A 9,024-nucleotide genomic window follows, 5' to 3' on the forward strand; every position below is an offset into this window, starting at 1 on the left:
CTCGCTCTCTCTCTCACACACACACACACACACACACACACACACACACACACACATGCAGCATATGCCGGGCTTCCCCCCCTCTGCGACCGGACCCCGGTACGGGAGCATGATCTATTTAAGGCCACTAACTCTGCAGATTAGATCAAGATTGGGGCCGTAATGGCCGTTCTGGCGCCGCACGCCGCTTCGATTAAGGCCCGATAGTGTGATCTCACTCACACACACACACAAACACACACACACACACACACGTGATCGCGTTTACGGTAAAATCTGCCACATATCTCGCTTTGTGTTTCCAGGCTTTGGCTTCCGAAGTGGCATTTACATCATGTGGAAAAACCGATCTCGCAGGTCATGACGAGGAACCTGAGACGTATTAACACCTTCGGCTTCACTCCCGTCCTGATCAGCAGAACATCTGATGCTTTTTTTTTTTTTTTTGATGTGTTGAAACGGTGAGTTTTTCCCACCAAACGCACAACAACCTCATTGAATCTGCCAGCCGGCAAACTTTGCTCCTGGAAGACAAAGATACCGGCGCCGCTGGCTCGCTTTCAGAGGTGTCGCTGTAATAAATAGGATTTCATTTTAAATGTCAGCACGGCTGATCGCATAGCGCAGAGCCCAGATGTGGAAATTGTGTGTGTGTGTGTGTGTGTGGGAAGAAATGAGCAGACTGCTGTTAGAAATACACAGCGCGGCCGAGCCCACTTATCTCACTCCAACTTTGTTTTCTATCCAAAGGCAGAAATGTAATTTCACTGTTGGACGGAGCAAAGAGCAGAAACCTGCAGCTCTCTCCGAGCGCGGTTTGCATGTTTTACCTGAGCGTGCATGGGTAATGAGCGGTGTAGCAGTGGGTCCAGATCCTTCAGGACTCATTAAATACATCCATATGTTTCTGTTTAAACAGATCCTTACTGATATCTGATATGTAACTCCTTTTTTTTCTTGTCACTCATTTTGAAAACTGTTATTTTATGAAAAAATTCTTGTGCTTTATTGCTTTTTTTTTGGATGCATTTAATATGTAATGTCATATAATGTGAAAAACACCTGAAGAAACGAGGACTTGCAGTGTGAGAGTTGGGGACGTTCCCAGACTTCTGAAATAAGGTTTAACTTTTTCAGATCTACCGCCACACAGCTGCTCAGCTGTAAATTAAAAACACAGACGTGAGATTTGAGTTTCGCTCGTCGCCCTCCTGCGCTGGATTTATCCAAACGTTGCACACGCTCACGAAACAGACGTGACGTAATAAACTGCAGCGTTTCTGTGGAAGAATCGGCTCATATGTAAAGGATCGCACACACACACACACACACACGTTGCCCATCATGGTAAACCCCAAACACTGCAGCATCCTGTGTTCGCACACAGCCGCCCACACACACACACACACACACACACCACCCTCTCCGGTTCTGGTGTGTTTGTGTCACGGAAGCGGCTCCGTGGAGAACTGAGAGTCAGGAATGTTCGAATAATGAGGCAGGCCTGTAAATAATGAAACAAAGGACGTGGCGCATCAATTAAGAGCCATTTGCCGCTTCGCATCCATCTCATCTGCGTACACACGCTCACGCGCGCGTGTGTGTGTGTGTGTGTGCTTGTGGCTCCGTGTGTTTTCGTGTGTAGGTTTTTCCGAATGCGTCCTTCTGAAAACAGATTAATCAAATTGGGAAACATCACAGTCTCCTCTGATATGAAAATTAGACGTCTGCGGCCGCATTGAGGACATTGTCACCGTAATTGCTCTTTGACAGCCTCACACACGCACACACACACACACACACACACACACACACATAATCTTTAATTGCCTCCAAAATGTTTATGTCAAGATGGCGTTGCTAAGATAATGGCAGGGGACCGCGCGGCCCACACTAATGGCATCGCCGTATTTAGCGGCCTCACATCAGCAGAGCCCATCAGATGCTAGCCTCGCTGCGGTGATATTGTGCTGCTGGACGGCGGCACAATTCATTAAAAACTTATCGCACCTCGAGGAAATCTAGAGTCCGGCGATGCCGATCGGGAAGGTTTTTCATAAATATAGCTAATGTGACATTTTCAGTGCACCTCCACTCTGTTTACATGGGAGGATTCATTCCGGCGTTGCTCTGGAGCCAAATCGTCTCGCTTGCTGCTGCTGCAGAAATGATAAAACTACAACACGGTCAGATCCAAGAGGAGGAAACTCTCCAGATGAGCCGGCGCCAACGTCAGGATCGTGAAATTGAAATGAATGATGTGTGTTTTTCCCCCAAAAAATGCTTTTTAAGATTCTTCTTGCGGACCTGGACATCGATGGATGAACAGAATGTTCCAGAACAGCAGCTCTTCTGAGGAGGGGGGTTTTTCCATGCTGGCCTGAACGCAGCACTGCCCTCGTTCAGCAGCAGCATGTCAGCAAAGGAACCCTGACTGAGAAATCGCTGGAAAGTAGGGCCTCCCCTTTTTCAAAACGCGAGCAGATTACGCTCGCTGCGGCGGGGAATATTTCTAACCCTTAGTTTCTCTCGGAAAGTCTGAGAAGCGCACAGCCTCAGATCGAACAGCAGCAACTACTGCATGTGGCACCATTAGCATGCTAGCTTCTGTTGGCGCGCTAGCACCCATGCAGGTACAGGCTGTCTGCACTGCTGCATTAGAAAAGTCTGTATTTCACCCGGGAAGCGCTCCACTCTCTTCTCCTTTTGTTATTGAGAGAGTTAAAGCTTTCAGTGGACACACACACACACACACACACACACGCGCGCGCACACACACGGAACATGACTGATGAGCTGCTTTGGCTCTGATCCCAGATCCCAACAGTCTCCACACAACATGAAATGATACGAAGAGGGAGGCAACTGGACGGCTGCGCGCCGTGTAAACAGTCGCTCTCTCTTTTCTGCTTCCTTTTTCCTTCTGCGCCGTCAGCGTCTGCAGCGGCTCGTCCAGCCCCGATACCCACCGCCACTCACACACGCACACACACCACACACACCACACACACACACACACACACACACACACACTCGCAGCAGCACAGTCGCCGCAAATGCACCCCGTTTACATTTTATTGGAAGTTAGAAAAAGTGGGATGAGAATGTATCTGCACACCCTCACTTGCCAACTTTCCTCACACACACACACACACACACACACACACACACTCTGGATGCAGCGGCTGCAGCAGTGATGACCTTGCTATCATTTACAGCAGTGTGGTTCTTTGTGTACTGTGGATCAGACTCGGTTACCTCGTCCTCCTCTCCATCTCCACACACACACACACACACTCTCACACACACACACTCTCACACACCCCTCTCGCCCTGCCTCTGCGGCCTTAATCATCATGAAGCTGTCATATAGGAAGCCTGCCTCGGCCACATGATGCAGTTTCCTCTCCAAGGAAGATGGAAAGTTGCGCTGGGATTTTCTCTCAGAGAGCTCGGCGAGCTAGTGAGATCGGCGGCCCCGTGACGCGGGACGGGAAGCTGCAGACTGCGATGTCTTCATCTCCTCCGAATCTGGGCTGCAGAACAACAAGTGAATGATTTATGAGCGCTTTCCCGCCGCCGCTCTCCGGATTTTGAAGCGAAATGACGGCGGGCTCGGCCAGATTATTGTATTTACTCAGCAGGAACTCGCAGCCGGAACTCCACCTCGGGGAAAGTGGAAGCGGATCTGTTGTCGTCGGTTATTTCTTCTTCTCTCACATGTTGAACGGTCGTTGTGATCATAGTGATAACTCTGCACTGGCCGAGACTCTGTGCAGCGGCGTTTGCTGTGGAAACACGCCTGTGACGCTCCTTTAAAGCGTCTTTGAGGGTTTTCTGTTGTTTATTTTTCCGCCACCCGGGGACGGCGTTGACCCCGAGCGGGCCGTTGACGCGCCGCAGCACCGCGGCCATTACTGATAATGAGCGTTGACACGCGAGGTGCCGGCGCCCCCGTCTCCACAAACCGCCGCGTGACCCACCAGCAACACTTTACAAGCTATTGCCGTGACCTTTAGACGGGGAGCCACCCAGGAATGGGGAATTGAAAATAATGACTGTGGTTGCAGTCATTACCTGTGTGTGTGGTGTGTGTGTGTGTGGTGTGTGTGTGTGTGTTTGTGTGTGTGTTTCATTACTGTTGTGAGGACCTCGATCTGTTTACAGGCTCACATTCTGAAGATCTATCATCCTTGGAGAGGACAAACGAGGAGATGTTTTAAAGTTGACGAGCGATTGAGTTTGGAGTCGCTCTGCGTGGATTTCAGTGCACCGACACCCAACTTCACCGAAACAGAAAGACAGAAAACGTTCCCACCTGAAACGTCGTCGTGTAAACGGGCCTTTTAGAGTTTGGAGTCAGCCTCCAGGAGAAGAGTTTTCTCACCGGTTCCAGCTCGTGTGTGTGTGTGTGTGTGTGTGTGTGTGTGTGTGACGGGTGGCGTCATCCAGTTAAATTCACTCATTCAGACCAGCAAGTGAAAGTTAAGTGCATTATCGCATCCCTTTCTCACACACGTTCCTCTTCCCGTGTGTGTGTGTGTGTGTGTGTGTGTGTGTGTGTGTGTGTGTGTGTGTGTGTGTGTGTGTGTGTGTCTGGCTCTCTTCCTCATTTGCCTTTGACAACACCGATAATCCCACAACAAGATCCCCCCCTTTTCAAAACCTCAGACTCCACACACTCACATCAAGAACACCCCCCCTACACACACACACACACACACACACCACAACACACACACACACACACACCACACACAAAATACAATCACGCACACATGTACTAGGTGCCAACTGTCACCATGGCAACCTCCAATCAGCAAAGGCTCTCTTTCCCCTATTACAGCGGAGGATATGACAGGTTTCTCTCTCCTCCTTCTGGCCTCCTTGCAGTACGATTTTTTTTCTTCTATCATCTAACTGCTGTTCTTCCTCTTCCACACACACACACACACACAGAGCGATACGAATCATCAGCATAACTCTAAAAACAATATATATTCATTCTGGATGCGTTTCCCGTGGAGAGACTCATCTGAATATGTCTGAGTTCGCTTGCAGCCCAAGTCTCAGCAGGCGAAGTCTACTTTTTCATTTTTCGACAAAACGCCGGTTTAATTCCTCGCGCTGGACTCCGGAGTTTGTCCTGCGAGGCTGCCGGCTCAGATCGGGCTCCCCGCCGGCTGTCCCGTTGAAAAGGCAGCGCTCCTGGACGCCCCGCTGTATTTTGCGGCGCGGCGCTCGCCGCCTCCCGTCTCTGATGGACGCCGCCGCCGCATGACTGACAGCTTATTCACCTTTTATTGAGAGCTCTTTGCTTGTTGGCGGATGACTCCGGGCGATTTTGACACTGCTTGACAAAGTACAAGAGATGCTTCTGCACTGGGGAATTAAACTTAATGGAGAGACAAGAGCTGAGGGTGTGAAGTTGGGGTATTTACCATATAGCAATCAAAATGATTGTCAGGCACTTTTTCCTCCGCTAAAAAAAGCCGAGTGGATGAATACTATTTAAAGCACCTATAGAGGGAAAAGTCTGGATCCTCCCAAACTGCAGAAGAAGAAAACTGTCCTTAACATTAACCTGAACGTATTATTTTGAACAATATAATTTGTGATCCACTTTTCTGTGTGAAAATGGAAAAAGATGTTGCGTATCTGACCAGACGATTTAGAGTTTCTTCACTGATTTCAGTGTGTAATGTTGGATTAATGTTGGAGACACTTGCTTATACTGCTTATACGATACATTACATACATATGTTTTGAAGTTTGTTTTTTTTGTTTTTTTACCATTCAAGCGGATCCTGAAACATGAAACGTGACCCAGCAGCACGCCGTCGCGTTTTACGAGCTGAAGGACCGGAGAAAGGCTAATGCCTCTTTTCTCATTCGCACTCCTCCTTCACTCCACGCTGTCTGTTGAAAGGGCCCATTCGCATCAGGGCCCCTCCCCTCCACACACACACACACACACACACACACACACACACACACACACGCTCAGCGTTTCATTGTTGTTTGTCCTTCAAAGTGATCAGCAGAGAGAAAGTGGCGGTGCAGCTCACTCTCTCACCAGAACAAACCATTTAAAGTGTTTCGTTCGGTCCGGCAGCGTCGCCTCCAATCATACTTTCAAAGTAGTTGAAATATTCAGCTAATTAGGCGACGCCACCCCACACACACACACACACACACACACACACACACACACACACACACTTCCCGGTTTCTGAATCCAGTTGACTTTCAAAACCAACTTTCTTCACTCGGGTGACATTATCTCCTTCAAAGATGGCCGCCCGGTTCGCGGCTCTGCTCCACGTGTGTGTGGTGTGTGTGTGGGTCGTACTCGGGCTCGACACCGCCGAGCCGCACGCCATCCGCGTGCAGATGGTGTGCACGAGCCGCACGCACACGCACGCCAGCCAAGCAACAGAGGAGCTTCCAAGCGCTCTCAGAAGTATCACGGCGAACACTGACACATATCAGACTCCTCTCGCGGATTCGAGTGTATATTAGCAGCTTGCACTAATGAGGATGCTAATTGGCATGCCGCTGTCTGTGAGGTTGGAGCATCACGGCGCCTCAGACAGGGGCTGCTGGGGAATAATTGCTGGGTTTTTTTTTTTTTTTGAGTTTTTTTTTTCTAACACTGAAACTAAACACAGTCTAGAACAATTTTTAATGACTGTTTTGAGCGGCGTTCCACGGTGGTCAGAAGCCGCGGGCGGAGGGCAGACGGAGGGTTTCCGATCACAAAAGGAATCGCGGGAAAAGCTCCGCCGCGCCGCCGCCACGCCTCGTTTGCAGCACGGGCGGCGGTGGCGGGGAGAGAGACGGGGCTCAACCGCGACGACTTCCCGACGGCGAGCCGAGCAGGAAAGCTCAACTTTTCCGCTTTTTAATCCGCTTTAAAGTTCAGTGAACTGGATATTAGGTCAGTCAATCAGAGCTCGCCGCCTGAGGACTGCCGCTTTAATTACTAATTAATTGATAATTCATTAAGAAACAAATACTATTATTTCAGGAGACTTTTGACCTCAGGACAGATTCCCATTATGTCAGTTTTTTGGTGTAACCCCGCACATCAGTCTGAACTTGCCTCAAAGTTTGTTGAGATGACATTCAGCCACTTTATTAGGAACGCTTGTTCAGTATAATGCAACCCGTTTGATCAGAGGCCGCTGTGTTATTGAACTGGATTTAATAGTGTTGGTTTGCATGATCGGGGACTATTCCTGCTTGTTTATTGCATATATTAAAAAAAAAAACAAAACTTCAGAATTACTGCCTGAGTCGCGCTGTGAAGGTCCCAGTGGTTCAATTTGCCGCAGTGCTTTGATGCACGGCCTGCGCAGCAGCGAGGACGCCATTAGAAGGAAAATCAGGCTTTCCACTGCCACGAGATTTATTTAAAACAAAAGAATTATCTCCAAAACACACATTTCTTGTTGTATACACTATTTATCAAAATATACTCTTAAAGCTTTGTATTTTCATCAATCAATATGATATTTTCAAACCTCTTTAATTGGATTTGCTCCATTATTACAGATCAGACTGTCGGTGTTCCTTTACATATGACTAAAAACTTGATCCAAGAGGCCAGGCCTTGAAATAAATCTGCGTGGTTTGTAATATCACTGTAACACACCAGAAGCATCCCTCCATTAACCTCCCGTCGGGCTGGATTTCGCCGTCACTTCCAGAAAAGACTGACAGAAAGTCAGAAAGTTGAGCTCTCTTAATTACATTTGATAATTAAAGGCTGTGGAGACGTGGTGTTACGGCTCGAAAGGATTCTGTTAATCTGGGAACAGAAAGGAGCTTCACTTCTTCTCTCATTGCTTAACAAAGCCTCGCTTAGAAACACCAGTTTTTCCTTTTGACGCTTCCTGCCAATCCAGTAGGTAACGCTGTTCAATCACGAGTGTTTAAAGCAGAGTTTCGCCTCTAGCCGACCCCTCGCGGAGCGTTTATTGAATTTCAATGAAGGGTCAGCGAGTCGGCGAGCGAGCAGCTCCTCCGTTTCAGATACGTTCATCATCCGGAGCGAAGGACGGCGGCGCCACACATCAACATCCTCTTCATCTTCAGCAGATTTAGTGAGAGTTGTGAAGATGGAGACCGGACAGATTGGGTGGAGAGGCGCCTCGTTCGGACGTGGGCGGAACCGAGTTGGCCAAAAAGAGTCGCGGCCAACTGTAAAGTGCGCTAGCCGTTTCCTTCCAGTGGGAGCAAAATCAATTTTTCTCCGGAAGTTGAAACTCGCCTGCGGCTTCAGATGAAGGAACGCGTTCTGGTCAGTTTCCTCAGCTGTGCTTCTGCTTCAGTCAAGGATCCGATTGCTCTAACCGTCTCTGTTTCACGACGCAAACAATTCACTTCCTGGTTGTTTTCTAAATGCTGACTCAGCAGTTCAGGCTCCAACGCTTGAATTCATTCTGAAGTCTCATTTCACCCGCCGAGTTTGCCGTCCCACGAGGCACTTTCAGCCGGAACCGCCGAGTGTGAGTGTGTTAGAGACGTGAGATCGCGGACGGACGGTCCCGAGACTTCTGGGAGAGAGCGGGGGAAGCTGATGTTTGAGATAGGCGAGGCGGACATACCTGGCGTGATGGAGGTGTGAAGCCAGTGATAAAACTTTGTTTGTCGGTCAGGGCGTGCTCCGCAGCGCCTCCCTATCTCCGCTTATCGTTATCTGAACCGGCAGCCACCTGGGGGGGGGGGGCACGCAATGCATACCGCCGTCACCTTCCCCTCGTCCCCGGCGCCCGGCCCGGCTTGATAAACAGCGAAGGTCGAGGCGAGGTATTTCCGTGACGACGGTTATTGACTCGGCGATATGGTGATTGTTTCTTCGCTGCGGCACAATTGATTAGCCGTGAGGAAACTCAGGACTCGCGACTGGATTGCTATTCAGAAAGATCGAGTGTCGGTCTCCATCGGATTCCATATCTCATCCATCTCGCTTTGCGCCGACCACGACTTCCTCCTCCCTCAGAATATATTATGTCATTT

The sequence above is a fragment of the Salarias fasciatus genome (assembly GCF_902148845.1).
Source record: "Salarias fasciatus chromosome 23 unlocalized genomic scaffold, fSalaFa1.1 super_scaffold_20, whole genome shotgun sequence".
In the NCBI taxonomy this organism is placed as follows: Eukaryota; Metazoa; Chordata; class Actinopteri; order Blenniiformes; family Blenniidae; genus Salarias; species Salarias fasciatus.